This window comes from Bufo bufo, chromosome 3 (assembly GCF_905171765.1).
Source record: "Bufo bufo chromosome 3, aBufBuf1.1, whole genome shotgun sequence".
NCBI lineage: Eukaryota > Metazoa > Chordata > Amphibia > Anura > Bufonidae > Bufo > Bufo bufo.
Genome location: NC_053391.1, coordinates 608,566,426 through 608,585,258, shown reverse-complemented (window position 1 = coordinate 608,585,258; position 18,833 = coordinate 608,566,426).

Here is an 18,833-nt window from a genome sequence, read left to right as displayed (position 1 = left end):
ACTTCTTTGGCCAACAAATGGTGGGAGAAGAGAGGATCAGGGTGAGGATTGTGTTGACCAGACTCCTGGCTATTGAGACTGGACTTGGTGGAAGACAGGGTGGTGCTTAACTGACTGGAAGCATAATCTGCTGCAATCCAAATGACCAACTGGTCGCATTGGTCTGACTTCAAGAGTGATGTCCTGTGCCGCCCTGCAAACTGGGACATGAAGCTAGGTATTTTGGGTGATTATTTTTCTTGTGCTTTGGCAGCAGACACTGTTTCTCTGCGCCCAGGGCCAATGCCTCTGAGTGCACCAACAGCATCTCGGCCACTTCCCCGTCCCTTACTGCTCGCCTTCTTCATTTTAAATGTGATATATGCTTCAAAGTATGTCACACGTACAGTAGGGTAGGATTTGGAAGTGTATGTGCAAAAAAATTGACTAAGGTATTTGTGATGAGTAAAGTTATACAGGACAGGTACCACAGGTAATGTCACAGTTCGCCACAGGAGATGTGGCATGGATAATTTAAGTCTCTCCAGGGGACACCGTTTACGGAAAAAGTGCACTAGATGTCACTGATATTTTAGGGATGCGCACAGTTTAAACAGGAGATGTGGCGCGGATAATTTTACTGTCCGCAGGGAACACCATCTACGATCACGGCACCTGTGAAGTGATGCGGCTCCATCTTCCTTCCAATCGGAGCCCCCGCAGTGACTCCGATCGGTTGCCATGGCAGCCTAGACACTGCTGAAGCAATCTAGGCCTGCCATGGCTTTCTCCATACTGAGCTATGCGCGAGGCATGGCGCAGAATGGAGTGTGTAAAAATCCTATTCACCGTAATAGATCTCTATTATGGTGAATAGGAGAGGGGATCAAAAGATCCCATGTACGAGGCCCCCATGGGGGCTAATTGTTGTAAAAAAAAAGTTAAATAAAGTAAAAAAATGTAAAAAAAACACCAATATATGTTTGAATCACCCCCCTTTCCAATTTTACATATAAAAATACATAAACAATAAAAAAAATAAACATTGGGTATTGCCGCGTCTGAAAATATCTGAACTAATAAAATATATTTTATTAAATTCTTGTGTGGTGAACGCAGTAACAGAAAAAAAAAATTAAAAACATGTGATTTGCCATTTTTCTGTCAGTTTGTCCCCCAAAAAATTGAATAACAGTGATCAAAACGTTGTATGTACTACAAAAATGGCATCAATGAAAACTAAAGTTCGTTACGCCAAAAAAAAGCCCTTATAAAGCTATGTAGACCGCAATATAAAAAAGCTATGACTGTCAGAATATAGCGATGCAAAGAAAATTTTGATTTTTCTAAAGGTTTAAAAAAAAATGTAAGTAGTAAAACAAAAAAAAAGTTTGGTATTGCCGTATTCGTATTAAGCCGCAGAATAAGAATGTCAGGTCATTTTTAGTGTATAGTGAACGCTGTGATGTCAAAACCCCAAAAACCTTGGTGGAATTCAGTTTTGTTTTTTCCAATTTTGCCACACAAATAATTTGTTTCCTTTTTTCTAATACAAGACATGGTAAAATAAATGGTGGCATTAAAAAATGCATCTTGTCCCGGAAAAAGTGCACTGGATGTCACTGATATTTTAGGGATGCGCACATTTTACACAGGAGATGTGGCGCGAATAATTGAACTGTCCGCAGCAGCCTATTACACTGCATTTTGAACAGGATACGCTAAAAATATATACAGTCAGGTCAATAAATATTGGGACATCAACACAATTCTAAAAAATTTTGGCTCTATACACCACCGCAGTGGATTTGAAATGAAACGAACAAGATGTGCTTTAACTGCAGACTGTCAGCTTTAATTTGAGGGTATTTACATCCAAATCAGGTGAACGGTGTAGGAATTACAACAGTTTGAATATGTGCCTCCCACTTATTAAGGAACCAAAAGTAATGGGACAGAATAATAATCATAAATTAAACTTTCACTTTTTAATACTTGGTTGCAAATCCTTTGCAGTTAATTACAGCCTGAAGTCTGGAACGCATAGACATCACCAGACGCTGGGTTTCATCCCTGGTGATGCTCTGCCAGGCCTCTACTGCAACTGTCTTTAGTTCCTGCTTGTTCTTGGGGCATTTTCCCTTCAGTTTTGTCTTCAGCAAGGGAAATGCATGCTCAATCAGATTCAGGTCAGGTGATTGACTTGGCCATTGCATAACATTTCACTTCTTTCCCTTAAAAAAAATTCTTTGGTTGCTTTTGCCGTATGCTTTGGGTCATTGTGCATCTGCACTGTGAAGCCCTATCCAATGAGTTCTGAAGCATTTGGCTGAATATGAGCAGATAATATTGCCCGAAACACTTCAGAATTCATCCTGCTGCTTTTGTCAGCAGTCACATCATCAATAAATACAAGAGAACCAGTTCCTTTGGCAGCTATACATACCCACGCCATGACACTTCACTGATGAGGTGATATGCATAGGATCATGAGCAGTTCCTTTCCTTCTCCATGCTCTTCTCTTCCCATCACTCTGGTACAAATTGATATTGGACTCATCTGCCCATAGGATTTTGTTCCAGAACTGTGAAGGCTTTTTTAGATGTCGTTTGGCAAACGCTAATCTGGCCTTCCTGTTTTTGAGGCTCACCAATGGTTTACATCTTGTGGTGAACCCTCTGTATTCACTCTGGTGAAGTCTTCTCTTGATTGTTGACTTTGACACACATACACCTACCTCCTGGAGAGTGTTCTTGATCTGGCCAACTGTTGTGAAGGGTGTTTTCTTCACCAGGGAAAGAATTCTTCGGTCATCCACCACAGTTGTTTTCCGTGGCCTTCCGGGTCTTTTGGTGTTGCTGAGCTCACCGGTGCATTCCTTCTTTTTAAAAATGTTCCAAACAGTTGTTTTGGCCACGCCTAATGTTTTTGCCATCTCTCTGATGGGTTTGTTTTGTTTTTTCAGCCTAATGATGGCTTGCTTCACTGATAGTGACAGCTTGTTGGATCTCATCTTGAGAGTTGACCGCAACAAATTCCAAATACAAATAGCACACTTTAAATGAACTCTGGACTTTTTATCTGCTCATTGTAATTGGGATAATGAGGAAATAACACACACCGGGCCATGGAACAGCTGAGAAGACAATTGTCCCATTACTTTTGGCCCCTTAACAAGTGGGAGGCACATATGCAAACAGTTTTAATTCCTACACCGTTCACCTCATTTGGATGTAAATACCCTCCAATTAAAGCTGACAATCTGCAGTTAAAGAACATCTTGTTTGTTTCATTTCAAATCCATTGTGGTGGTGTATAGAGCCAAAAATGTTACAATTGTGTCGATGTCCCAATATTTATGGACCTGACTGTATTGCTGCTGTCACACACAGTAGTCCTTAAAGGGAACCTGTCATGTGGATATTTGATTATAATCTAACTAATTATATACAATCATTAACTACTAAAAAGTACCTTAGATGTATTCACTTACTGGTGTGACAGATGGTTACCTCATAATATACACACAAAGATGCCACATGCCGCATGCTAATGAGCTGATTTGAGTCCAGCGTGATGTCATTGAGTCCAACGTTTTTTTAATTCAGTGCTATAGCCACTCCCCTGCCCATCTGCTGCTGATTCACATGGAAAATAACTGTCAATCAGCAGCAGGTAGGCGGGGAGAGTCAGGAGCTCATGAATATTCAGGACTCATCATTATCAGCTGGAGATTTTCAATACAAGATGTTGGCAGATTGACTGGGTCAATTAAAGAAAGTGACCCAGCATTTTGCTAAGAGAATCAGTCACTTATTTATGTTGCCCTTAGTTAGGACACCATAAACTGGTGACAGGTTCCCTTTAAAGGACTTTTGGGTCTCTGAAAAGTTTTTTGTATAAAACTCTTCCTATTACACTCCCTACACTGTCTGTCCCTTCCTATGCACATCTCTCCCTAATGCAGTATGCCAGACCGACAGGGGAATTATATGTGAGGTCACGGTGTGAGCATTAGGTGGGCCGAGGTAAATACAGTTCCGGTTACTGACGGTTACGTAGTCCCTGGGCAGGCCTGCATAAGTGATGAGAATGGCACAGGAATTCTCTGGGGCACACTCTGGTGTAAGGGACAAAGGCAAGATGGTCTGTATTAATGTGCCTATGGCAAGGTCCCTTGTAGTTGTGGCGCCAGTACCTTTTATGGTGGTACAACCATTTACTGTAGTGTTAACTGAGGAATTGGAGACTGAGACAAGGATGGTGTAATCCAAATTATAACTTTTACTGAACGTTGCTCCTAGTAAAGGTTACATCCAAGTATAAAACAGTCTCTAGTACATCCAGATATGAAATACAGTCTTTTTAGTACATCCAGATATGCAATACAGTCTCTCATGCATACGGGGGTAGGATATTGTAAGTCCTCAGGTACAACAGGCTCTTTGTCTTTTATATATATGAAAGCTACTTCTTCAGACTAGGCAGAAGTATTAAAAGTCTTAGGCTGGTATTAACTCTCGCCTTATTCTAACCTGAATTAAAGGTGGTTTTCAGAATCCTTGAACCTATATTTCCAGTGCTTTTCTGACAGTTGGCCTAACTGTCCTCAGGGTTTAAACTGGAGGTGTGGATGCCGGAAGCTGTGTCCTACACCTAATTGCAAAGGTGCCTGGGAAGCCTTCATAGTATGGCCGTTTGCTATCCTTTGACGTGAATACAATATACTGATCCCCTTGAATACTTGCTGTGCAGCTTGTCACTGGTCACCCCGGAGGAGTAAGCTGTAGAAGTGGACTTCTCACCACTGGGCTGGATCTTGTAGGCTTTAACCCTGGACGGTGGAGCCAACAGGGAGAGAGCAGAGAGGCAGGAAGCCTCCCTCCAGCAGGCAGCTACATCATGGCTGCTCTCTGACTAAACTTCACTCTACTCTGAACTGCACAACTTGGGCCTGAGCTAAGCTATATATACACTGTAACACTGCCCCATCTAGTGGAGAAACTAGTGTAGTGCACCCTAACTAGGCCTGTGTAAAGGATCTTACACATAAAATTACAGTGACATGGGAGAATATGACATGAGATGAAGTACAGCATACAGGCATAATATATGACAATAAAACACAATAAAACTAGTTTGCGGTGCCCATGATCACGTAGTGGGACACTGCATACACCTCTTGTATAACATGTGTCGCCCCAGACACATCCATGACAGGAATCTGGTCACCTGAAAGACACCAAAACATACACCATATGCAATCATCTCCCAAAAAGAGCAAATATAAATGTGAATTTTGCAATATGTACTATAAAGACATTCTAGGCAAATACGTCACATATAATATATATATCACTGGTCTGGGTGAATAATGGGCATTGACACTTTCGGTGCTTGACGGGGAAACATGGGCGACGATCATAAGTAAGGGCAATAAAGTCCATGGCAAGTAATAGAGTCCCAATAAGTATTGGCATATATCAAAGTGCAAATATATATATATATATAATATATATATATATTTGCATATAAAACTTTTAACCCCTTAAGGACTCGGCCCTATTTCACCTTCTGGACTTGGCCATTTATTGCAAATCTGACCAGTGCCACTTTAAGTGCTGATAACTTTAAAACGCTTTGACTTATCCAGGCCATTCTGAGATTGTTTTTTCATCACAAATTGTACTTCATTACACTTGTAAAATGAAGTAAAAAAATTCATTTTTATTAATAAAAAAATACCAAATTTACCAAAAAATTTTTAAAAATTGCAAATTTCCAAGTTTCAATTTCTCGACTTTTATAATACATAGTAATACCTCCAAAAATAGTTATTACTTTACATTCCCCATATGTCTAATTCATGTTTGGATCATTTTGGGAATGATATTTTATTTTTTGGGGATGTTACAAGGCTTAAAAGTTTAGAAGCAAATCTTGAAATTTTTCAGAAATTTTCAAAAACCCAATTTTTAGGGATTAGTTCAGGTTTGAAGTCACTTTGCGAGGCTTACATAATAGAAACCACCCAAAAATGATGCCATTCTATAAACTACACTCCTCAAGGTATTCAAAACAGATTTTACAAACGTCGTTAACCCTTTAGGTGTTCCACAGGAATTAATGGAAAATTGAGATACAATTTCAAAATTTCCCTTTTTTGGCAGATTTTCCATTTTAATAATTTTTTTCCAGTTACAAAGCAAGGGTTAACAGCCAAACCAAACTCAATATTTATGGCCCTGATTCTGTAGTTTACAGAAACACCCCATATGTGGTCGTAAACTACTGTACGGGCACACGGCAGGGCACAGAAGGAAAGGAATGCCATACGGTTTTTGGAAGGCAAATTTTGCTGGACTGTTTTTTTTTTTACACCATGTCTCATTTGAAGCCCCCCTGATGCACCCCTAGAGTAGAAACTCCATAAAAGTGACCCCATCTAAGAAATAACACCCCTCAAGGTATTCAAAACTGATTTTACAAACGTTGTTAACCCTTTAGGTGTTCCACAAGAATTAATGGAAAATAGAGATACAATTTCAAAATTTCACTTTTTTGGCAGATTTTCCATTTTTTTTTTTTTTTTACTTTTACAAAGCAAGGGTTAACAGCCAAACAAAACTCAATATTTATGGCCCTGATTCTGTACTTTACAGAAACACCCCATATGTGGTCGTAAACTACTGTACGGGCACACGGCAGGGCGCAGAAGGAAAGGAATGCCATACGGTTTTTGGAAGGCAGATTTTGCTGGACTGGTTTTTTGACACCATGTCCCATTTGAAGCCCCCCTGATGCACCCATAGAGTAGAAACTCCATAAAAGTGACTCCATCTAAGAAACTACACCCCTCAAGGTATTCAAAACTGATTTTACAAACGTCGTTAACCCTTTAGGTGTTCCACAAGAATTAATGGAAAATTTACATACAATTTCAAAATTTCCCTTTTTTGGCAGATTTTCCATTTTAATAATTTTTTTCCAGTTACAAAGCAAGGGTTAACAGCCAAACCAAACTCAATATTTATGGCCCTGATTCTGTAGTTTACAGAAACACCCCATATGTGGTCGTGAACTACTGTACGGGCACACGGCAGGGCGCAGAAGGAAAGGAATGCCATACGGTTTTTGGAAGGCAGATTTTGCTGGACTGTTTTTTTTTACACCATGTCCCATTTAAAGCCCCCCTGATGCACCCCTAGAGTAGATACTCCAAAAAAGTGGCCCCATTTTAGAAACTACGGGATAGGGTGGCAGTATTGTTGGTACTAGTTTAGGGTACATATGATTTTTGGTTGCTCTATATTACACTTTTTGTGAGGCAAGATAACAAGAAATAGCTGTTTTGGCACCATTTTTATTTTTTGTGATTTACAACATTCATCTGACAGGTTAGATCATGTGATATTTTTATAGACCAGGTTGTCACGGATGCGGCGATACCTAATATGTATACTTTTTTTTATTTGTGTAAGTTTTACACAATGATTTCATTTTTGAAGCAAAAAAAAGTCTTTAGTGTTTCCATAGTCTGAGAGCCATAATTTTTTCAGTTTTTGGGCGATTACCTTGGGTAGGGTATGATTTTTGCGGGATGAGATGACGGTTTTATTGGCACTATTTTGGGGTGCGTGTGACTTTTTGATCGCTTGCTATTACACTTTTTGTGACGTAAGGTGACAAAAAATGGTTTATTTAGCACAGTTTTTATTTAAAAAATTTTACGGTGTTCATCTGAGGGGTTAGGTCATGTGATATTTTTATGGAGCCGGTCGATACGGACGCAGCAAAACCTAATATGTATACTTTGGGACATGTATACTTGGGGACCCGATGCCTGCTCACCCCCCCCGCGCATTTAGCCAAGGTGCCTGCTCAATGATTTGAGCAGGCACCTTGTTCCGATCACCGCCCGCTGGGCGGCGGTGATCGGGACAACACATGACGTACCGGTATGTCATGGGTCCTTAAGGACTCGGGAACCATGCCGTACCGATACGTCATGGGTCCCTAAGGGGTTAAGAGATAGTTCAGTGCAATGATCACAGAAAATGTCCTTTTGGGCATATGGCTTAAAGCATTATAAAACATGTCCATAGCAAAATCCCAAATTAACCTGATAAGGGGGTTAAATGGAAAATGTGCAAAAACAGGCACAAATGTGATGAAGAAAGTCTTGTCAGACAGGGAGTCCTGAAAAAGCTACAATGCGGGCATTGGTTTACAGAGTGACTTAAGGAACTGTCACTGGGCCGTGGGGAACTGGCAGCAGCTCACATTGTTGCAACAAAGGATGAATGTACTGGAACAGTCATTAAGATACAATGGTATAGGTGTTGGCCTAGCAGGCCTACTTACAAATAGGTGTCCATTCCACCCTGGTCATCATGGATGGTGAATCCAGGCTCTGCTTTTAACTGTGGCCAATAGTTCGGGTCATATATGGGATTGACCCACGCAACTGTACTTGCAGGTAAATAAACTAGAAAGGGACCTACCCATTGTGCTGGCTCTACAGGTTTTGGTACAGATATCTTCCGCGTACGGTCCCGGCTGGTGGCATATGAAAGTTCCTTCACAGATGCAGCAATCTTGGGAACAGCGCTGGTAGACACTGGAACCATAGTAGTAGTAGGCTCTGATGCAGCAGTTAGTGGATAGGTCTGTGTCTGGACAGTTTCCTTCTGTCTGTTGCGGCTCTTTGGTTGAGTCTGGGTCACAGCTGTCACTCTGGGGCTGAGTTGCTTGGAGAGCAGAGACCTGGTGCAGGCCTTCCAGATGGGCTTCCAATATGGCAATCTGTTCCTCCACATTGGCTTGGTGAGCTCTGTGGGAAGCATCAAGTTCAGCAGCTGTGTGAGAGTGGAACTGTTCCCGTTTCACAATGTCCCCTTGGGTTCTGTCCTTATGAGGAAGCTCTGGTGATGGATACGGGCTGGCCGGCTTCTCAATACTGTGGGTTGCTAGAAGATATTAGGCCCGATGAACGCAGCTTTCTCCTGGTAAGTGGTTCAGGTAGGCTCAAGTTGGACCTCTGGCTCAGTCTCTGGGAGAGAAATGTCCTCTGAGTCCTCCTAATTTTCTAGCTTAGACCGCGGGCGGGTCACCGTTGTGGCATATGGACCCCTTAGGCCCTCAGCAGAGGTGAATTCCACTTGCTCCCCCTCACGGAGGTTATGCATGTACCCCGGTAAGTAACTCCGCTTGACGGACCTTCTGTTCACATGTAGGTCGCGGCCAGTAGTGAGGTCTTTTATAAAGCCAAAACCCCGGTCCTTGTCAAAGGTAATGACAGTGCCCGACCTCCGTTCCAGGCGGGGCTGACAGTCTCTAGGGTTCTCATGGATGGCTTTGGCGACCTCTTCAAAGTAAATTTTTGTCTGAGTCATCTTGCGCACCGCAGCGGCGCGTATCTCTTCCATTAGAGCAGGCCTGGGAAAACTTTCACATGGCTGCCGGCAGGGGCAGGGAGGCATCACCGATCCCAGAGCGTAGGCAGGTGGCTCACCCATTTCTCGTCCTGTCCTGGGCTGTGGCTCTCTAAACGCTGGAGTCTCTCTGGTTGCTCCGCTCTCTGCCATCTTTCAACATGTTGTCTCTTGCACGCCCCCTAGGTACTTCAGTATAGGGTAGGCGGCGCATATATTGTCCATGCAAATGAGGTTTATGGCGCGGCAAAGATACTATTCCCGCCTTTCAACACAGTGGCGCCAATATTTTCCTGCTTTGAGAGGGGGTGTGACTTAGTCTTTCCTGCCAGGCTGCTCCGTGATGGCGCAGCAAATAATTACAAGTCCCTTAGGCGGACATCTTCAGTGCAAAACGGTCCATTCAAATAAAGCAAGCAGAGCAATTGACTTTTGAAAAATCCACAATTTAGCAGTTTTAAAAATGCGGTTTTGTAGTAAAAGTGTAGCGCAATACATGCAGACAGTCTCTAAACAGCCTAAACAGTTCTTTGGACAAATAAAAGCAATCCAACAGTTGGGGCTCATTCACAGTAGGCAGTCTATAATGGCGCAGGGGTCTGCAAATCCTGTTCACACAGTTCATTAAAGGCACAAAAGAATGAATCCTATTCACACAGTTCATTAAAGGCACAAAGCAATGAATCCTGTTCGTGACACCAATTTATTTTATGCAGTATGCCAGACCGACACGGGAATTATATGTGAGGTCACGGTGTGAGCATTAGGTGGGCTGAGGTAAATACAGTTCTGGTTACTCACAGTTATGTCGTCCCTGGGCAGGCCTGCATAAGTGATGAGGAGAACGGCACAGGAATTCTCTGGGGCACACTCTGGTGTAAGGGACACAGGCCAGATGGTGGTTCAAGGTGCCCTTGATGGTCTGTATTAATGTGCCTATGGCAAGGTCCCTTGTAGTCGTGATGCCAGTACCTTTTATGGTGGTACAACCATTTACTGTAGTGTTAACTGAGAAATTGGAGACTGAGGCAGGGATGGTGTAATCCAGCTTATAACATTTACTGAACATTGCTCCTAGTAACGGTTACATCCAAGTACAAAAAAGTCTCTAGTACATCCAGATATGAAATACAGTCTCTCATGCATACGGTGGTAAGATATTGTAAGTCCTCAGGTAAAACAGGCTCTTTGTCTTGTATATAAATATGAAAGCTACTGCTTCAGACTAGGCTTTTGAAGTATAAAAGTCTTAGGCTGGTATTAACTCTCGCCTTATTCTAACCTGAATTAAAGGTGGTTTTCAGAATCCTTGAACCTCTATTTCCAGTGCTTTTCTGACAGATGGCCTAACTGTCCACAGGGTTTAAACTGGAGGTGTGGATGCCGGAAGCTGTGTCCTACACTTAATTGCAAAGGTGCCTGGGAAGCCTTTGAGTATGGCCGTTTGCTATCCTTTGACTGCCCCATCTAGTGGAGAAACTAGTGTAGTGCACCCTAACTAGGCCTGTGTAAAGGATCATACACATAAAATCACAGTGACATGGAAGAATATGACATGAGATGAAGTACAGCATAAAGGCATAATATATGACAATAAAACCCAATAAAACTAGTTTGCGGTGCCCACGATCACGTAGTCGGACACTGCACTAACACTGAGCAATTTAGCGCAGGTTGCGCTACAAACATATATTGCTGCTGTCACACACAATCAGGGCTGCCATCAGGGGGTACAGCCGATACCCCAGTAAGGGGCCTGGACCCCAGCCTTTTTTCTATTTTTATCAGTCAGTGAGTGATAGGCCGCCTCGCTACAGATAATCCATATCCTGCAGTTACTTTAAATCAGCGCTCATCTCTTTACTATCGTACACTCAGCTCCAGTAACAGGCAGTGCAGGCGGCGCTCACTCACTGACGTCACGCGCCTGCTCCTCCCACTAGGAGGCGCAGGCGCGTGATGTCAGTGAGTGAGTGCTGCCGCCCGCACTGCCTGTTACTGGAGGGAGCTGAATGTAAGGTAGTAAAGAGATGAGCACTGATTTAAAGTTAAAGTTACTGCAGGATACGGATTACAGTTTATAAATGTATACTCCTGTGAGTGGCGGGGAGGGGGATCTATGGATGGCGGCACTGTTATAGGGATGGGGATCTGTGGATGACACTGTTAAGGGGGATCTGTGGATGACACTGTTATGGTGGATCTGTGGATTACACTATTATGGGGGATCTGTGTATGGCACTGTTATAGGGGGGATCTGTGGATGACACTATTATGGGGGATCTGTGGATGGCACTGTTATGGGGGATTAGTGGATGAAATCATAACAGTGTCATCCACAGATCCCCCTCCATAACAGTGTCATCCACAGATCCCCCACCATAACAGTGTCATCCACAGATCCCCCTCCATAACAGTGTCATCCACAGATCCCCCTCCATAAGTGTCATACACAGATCCCCCTCCATAACATTGTCATCTACAGATCCCTCCTCATAACAGTGTCATCAACAGATCCCCCTCCATAACAGTGTCATCAACAGATCCCCTCCATAACAGTGTCATACACAGATCCACCTCCATAACAGTGTCATCCACAGATCCCCTCCATAAGTGTCATCCACAGATCCCCTCCATAAGTGTCATCCACAGATCCCCCTCCATAACAGTGTCATCCACAGATCCCCCTCCATAACAGTGTCATCCACAGATCCCCCTCCATAACAGTGCCATCCACAGATCCCCCTCCATAACAGTGCCATCCACAGATCCCCCCCTCCCCATAACAGTGCCATCCACAGATCCCCCATAATAGTGTAATCCACAGAATGCTGTTATGGAGGGGGATCTGTGGAAGACACTGTCATGGGGTGGATCTGTGGATGACACATATAGCATGAGATGCTATATACGGTATGTGTCTTCCACAGATCCCCCCCATAACTGTCATCCACAGATCCCCCCATAAGTGTCATCCACAGATCCCCCCATAACAGTGCCATCCACAGATCCCCCATAACAGTGCCATCCACAGATCCCCCATAATAGTGTCATCCACAGATCCCCCATAATAGTGTCATCCACAGAACACTGTTATGGAGGGGGATCTGTGGATGACACTGTCATGGGGTGGATCTGTGGATGACACATATAACATAAGATGCTATTTATAGTATGTGTCATCCATAGATCCCCCATAACAGTGTCATCCACAGATCCCCCCATAACAGTGTGTCATCCACAGATCCCCCATAACAGTGTCATCCACAGATCCCCATAACAGTGTTATCCACAGATCCCTCATAACAGTGTTATCCACAGATCCCTCATAACAGTGTCATTCACAGATCCCCCATAACAGTGTCATCCACAGATCCCCCTCCATAACAGTGTCATCCACAGATCCCCCCCATAAGTGTCATCCACAGATCCCCCCCATAACAGTGCCATCCACATATCCCCCCCTATAACAGTGCCATCCACAGATCCCCCATAATAGTGTCATCCACAGAACACTGTTATGGAGGGGGATCTGTGGATGACACTGTCATGGGGTGGATCTGTGGATGACACATATAGCATAAGATGCTATATACGGTATGTGTCATCCACAGATCCCCCATAAGTGTCATCCACAGATCCCCCCATAACAGTGCCATCCACAGATCCCCATACTAGTGTCATCCACAGATCCCCCATAATAGTGTCATCCACAGAACACTGTTATGGAGGGGGATCTGTGGATGACACTGTCATAGGGTGGATCTGTGGATTACACATATAACACAAGATGCTATATATGGTATGTGTCATCCACAGATCTCCCATAACAGTGTCATCCACAGATCCCCATAACAGTGTCATCCACAGATCCCCCCATAAGTGTCATCCACAGATCCCCCTCCATAACAGTGCCATCCACAGATCCCCCCCATAACAGTGCCATCCACAGATCCTCCCATAACAGTGCCATCCACAGATCCCCCATAACAGTGCCATCCACAGATCCCCTATAAAAGTGTCACCCACAGATCCCCATAACAGTGTCACCCACAGATCCCCATAACAGTGTCACCCACAGATCCCCCATAACAGTGTCACCCACAGATCCCCCATAACAGTGCCATCCACAGATCCACCCTTAACAGTGACTGGAGCAGACCTGCTGATAAACACACCTAGGCCACCACCAGTCAAGGTAAAAACTTACAGTTGTCATAAATGTAATGTAGCGTAGGGGGTCATGTAATGTTTTGAGGCCAAAATGGCACAGATGACCACCAAGAATATCTAGAATATCTAAAATTAGCTGGTCAAGTAAAATGTTGCATGAAACAATCATTAAATAGAGAAGGACGTGATGACATGATTGTGCACTGTCGCGCTCTCCCTCCTCCTTCAACGCCGAAGGCTTTCCGATCTACCTCCGCTGCTATGGAGTGAGCGTCCTGTTTAAATGACGATATTGAGAGCCTGAACCTGTGCTGACTCTGCGCTGACCCTCTCCTGTGCCAAATTACTTACGGACATCAGACCGCTTGCTTGCTGCGGGAAGTGTAGGTGCGGATGTCCCGAAAGCTGTCTCTCCCTCCCTGTTGTATGTGTCCTGAGCTGTACTTAGTGGTGTCCGCTCCGTGCGCTGCGTCCCCTGTGAAGCCTGGTGGGACTGGATGGTCTGCTGTCCGGCTGGCTTCCTGTGCCGGTGTTGGATCTGCGGGGGTCTCCGGGCTCCCTGTCTGTCTCCGGTGTTTCATCTTCCTGCTCATTTCTGTTCGGACGGGGTGTGAAGACCGGTGGTTCATCTCCATAGCCTTCCTGGATTGGTGCTGGGATCCGGATCGGACTGCGAATATCGTGGGTGGGTGAGATCTAACCTGATTGCCCCCCCCGTGGATATTGTGTTCTTCTTTGTGATTTCTGGCTTCCCTCGCCTCCTCAGCTAACTACAGTTCCCCTTTTTGTAACCCCTCATCACCGAGTTTTTTTTTCAACTAACAACTTATACTAACTTTCTGTTATTGTTTATTTGGAAATCGAGCCAAAGGAAAAGGGGAGAAAGAAGGAGAAAATAAGGAAAAGAAAAAAAAAGAAAGGAAGAGGAAAAAATAAAATATGCAAAAAAATAAAAACTAAATTAAAATAAAAATCAATATATAAAAGGGGGCTGAGGAGGGGGCGGGGAGGAAGGAAGGAAATAAAGAAGGAAGAAAGGAAAAAAGGGGGTAAAGGAGAGAAAGGAAAAAAATAAAAAAGAAAAGAAAAGGGAAAAGGAAAAAAAAAGGGAAAGAGGAAAAAAAAAAGGCCCCTAAACAGAATAGACTCTCAACAGACCTGACTTGGGGTAAGGCAATGCAGAAACAAATAGAGTCTTCTAGAATTGACCAGTTTCTGAGATCTCTAAATTTAAGCACCAGGTCGGGATTAAAAGTGAAGCCGGATATTAGCACGAGAAAGAATATTTCAGAACATAGAGCGGAGGAGGCACTTGAGGGAGACCCCCATATTGGAGATGGGGAGACGTTTATGGATAACTCCTCTCCATTAGAGGAAATTTTATCAGCTGTCAAAAATAATGGAAAGGCGATACAAAGCATGGCAGTGCAATTGGGGTCAATACAGACAGATGTTCTTATTATAAAGGACGATTTGACAAAGATCCGGGATAGAATTAAATTATTAGAAAATACAGTGATCAATTTGGAGCAAGAAGCGAAAACATTAAAAGAAGAGAACACTACATTAAAAACAGATTATAACTACCTGAAAAAAAAAACGGTTGATTTAGAAGATCGGTTAAGAAGATCTAATGTACGAATTATTGGACTGACAGAGAATGTGGATGATAAAAATCTAGTAGGAATAATACAATCCATTATTTTTGACAACTTCGGGAAGGAATATTTTTCACCCTTATTTTTAATCGAAAGGGTCCATCGAATCCCTGGGGGTAAACCCATTCCGGGGCGGCCGCCAAGGACAGTGATAATTAAGATTTTGGCCGCTTCTGATAGAGATATGATTTTGAGGCGAGCACGAGATTCCCCCTCGATTTTGCATAATGGATGTAAACTCTTTCTTTCCAGATTTTTCAAAGGAAGTGCAAGATAAGAGACGCACTTTTCTGGATGTTAAGAAACGTCTTCAGTCCAAGGATATTAAGTACTCTTTTTTATATCCGGCTAAATTAAGGATTGTGTTTAATGATGATGTTCTCTTTTTTGATACTCCAGATGCGGCTATGGATTGGTTAGACCGGAAAAATGTAAAAAATTTGTGTTTTTGTGTCCTGGTTAGGGGGTAGTCACAGGTAGTGATGGAGCAAGAGGGTCACGGGGTCTTGTGAGGGAGGGGGAGGAACATCGGGGTATGCTGCCTGCCCGGGGTGTTTTTTTTTTGTGCTTTTTCCGTCATTGAGTAATGCTTAAGATTGTATCTTGGAATGTCAGGGGCCTTGGAGAGAGAGCTAAAAGACAGGCAGTGATGGACGCAATTCGGAGTTATCTCCCTGCAATAGTCTGTTTGGTTGAAACTCATTTCTCAGGGGCTGTGACCCCTCATTTGGGGGGGGGGGAGGCTGGGCAGCACAGATCTACCGTTCAAAATGTAATAGTTACTCTAGAGGGGTATCAGTCTTGATACACCAAGCAGTGGATTTTGTCCTGACTGATTCCTGGATAGATGATCAGGGAAGATTTGTTTTTCTCTATGGTAGACTTTGGGGTCAGCCATATATCCTTGCCTTTTTTTGTATACCACCACCATTCTCCTTGCACCCCCTCAATTGCCTGTTGTCCTTTGTGGAATGGTGGCCAGATTGTCAGGTGGTTCTGACAGGCGACTTCAAGAATGTGATGGATCCCAGTAGAGACAGGTTGACGGCAGATCCCAGCACCACAATCAGTGGGACTGAGACGCTGCTGTCACGTTTCTGCCGAGAGACAGGCTTTGTGGATGTGTGGGAGTATATGGGGAGGGGAAAGAGTGCCTTCTCATGTGTTAGCAATGGAGGGATGTCAATGTACAGGATTGATCTGGCACTGACCAATAGAGACAATATTAGAAATATTAAATCAGTTAAATATGGAACGAGAACTCTCTCAGATTACTCTCCCCTCTCAATAGAAATTCTGGTAGGGTCAGGTCAGGTCAAATCAGATTCGTTATTTAGATTGAACCCATATTGGTTGGCTATAATGGATGACCATCAGTCTATCAAAAAACAGATAACCTCCTTTTGGCAGATTAACTACCCCTCAGCTGGTATTGGCTATGTATGGGATACTTTGAAGGCCTATATGAGGGGGTTGTTTATCAGCAATATCTCTGCACTAAGAGGATCATTCAAGAGAAGAGAGAAGGAATTAACTAACCTAGTGGCTAGTACTACGGAGCAGTTCATCACTCAAAAAACGGAACAAAATCGAGAAAAAATGCAGAAAGCCAGTCAGGACCTTAAAAACGTTCTCTTTGATAAGGCCCACCATAGCTTGTTTTTTAAGGGACAGAAATATTTTTCGGAGTCAGGACAACCAGGCAGGCTCTTAGCCAGGATAGTTAAGCAACAAGAGAACAGGAGGAAGGGCCTGACAGTATGATCGTACGAGATTTGGAGGGTATAGCTGAGGTTTTTCAGGAATACTTTGCAGCGGTCTACAGGGCGGCTCCTCCTGTGCCGGAGAGCCTCGTGGACGATTATCTGAATGGTCTTTCTTTTCCGGTTCTTTCAGAAGGCCAGAGGGCCTCCCTGGAGAGAGAGATAACCGTCCAGGAGATCCATTTGGCCCTTGGGTCAATATCGGGTAGCTCGTCCCCGGGGCTGGATGGCCTTCCGTATGAATTCTACAGGAAATATGGGGATATAGTCCTCCCGTATCTTTTAGAAGTATTTACAAAGGGGCTGCAGGGAGAAGGTCTCCCGACCTCCATGTATGAGGCACTGATAGTTTTAATTCCAAAAAAAGATAAAGATATTTTGGAGATGGGTGCTTATAGACCTATTTCTTTACTTAATACTGATATTAAGCTGCTCTCCAAGGTCCTGGCTAATAGACTTTCCAAGGTGATTACATCACTAATTCACCCAGACCAAAATAGGTTTATGCCCGGGAGGGGTACCCATTATAATATACATCGCTTGTTTGCTAATATTCAATCCTCCGGGGGAGACCGCTCGCTCGATCCTGTCGTTAGATGCCATGAAGGCCTTTGACAGGGTTGAGTGGAGTTTCCTCTGGAGGGTGATGGGAAGAATGAGATTTGGTCCAAGGTTTATAGCCATGGTCCGTTTGCTTTACAAATCCCCCTTGGCCAAACTTAGGATCAATGGGACCCTGACTAGGACTTTGATGTTGGAGAGAGGCACCCGTTAAGGATGTCCTCTCTCGCCACTCCTATTTAACATTTATATTGAGCCTTTGGCCATAAAAATCAGACAGGATTCGGGGGTTCTTGAATTTGGGATTGCGGGAGATCGTGATCGGATTTCTTTGTATGCAGACGATATTCAGTTTTTTATGCAACAGACCAATACTAGCCTGCCAAAAGTTATGGAGATTGTAGAATTGTACTCCAGGTTCTCGGGCCTGGAGGTAAATTGGTCCAAAACCACCCTCCTCCCTATAGATAAGCCACAATGGTTAGTGGAGAATCTACCTCTAGACCTGGGGGTCGAGGATTCCATTAAGTACTTGGGGATAAATGTCTCTGCTAATATTCAGGACTATGTTCAACTTAATTTACTCCCGGCCATTATGAAGATTAGATCTAAAATTAAAATATGACATCGGTTCACCCTTTCGAGAGGAGATAGGGTCTCCTTGGTGAAAATGATAGTTCTTCCCCAACTGCTTTATATTCTCCGAAAATTCCCCGGTTTGGATAGAGGACAAATTCTTTAAATTGATAGAGAAAATGATCAATGATTTGTTATGGGGGAGAAAGTGGGTAAGGCTGAAACTGGATTATTTTTCAATGCCGCTGGAACGGGGGGGTTTGAACCTTCCCAGTTTCAGGGGATATTTTATTGCATCTCAGCTATGTCTTTTTCGTGAGTGGGAGACCAGCCCCCTATGTAAAACATTTGTGGATCAATTTGGTTTTCTTGACTTCTTTACGCTATTAGAGTCAGGATGCCTAATGAGTCGAAGGCAGGAATTTGGAAGTTTTGTTAAGCTTGTTACCAGTGCCTGGAAATTGATCAGGAGCTGGCTTTCTATCACATCCTCATTGGTTTGCACTCCACTATAGCAAAATCAAAGACTTCCAGTGCTGGGGGACCTTGATTGCCAGCAGTACTGGAGGTCTAAGAATATTCACTACATAGCTCAAGTAGTTGGTGATGGTCGGTTCCTCTCTCTTGAGGAGATCGTGCAGAAGGAAAACACAGGAGAAATAGTTTGGTTTAGATATTTTCAGTTACG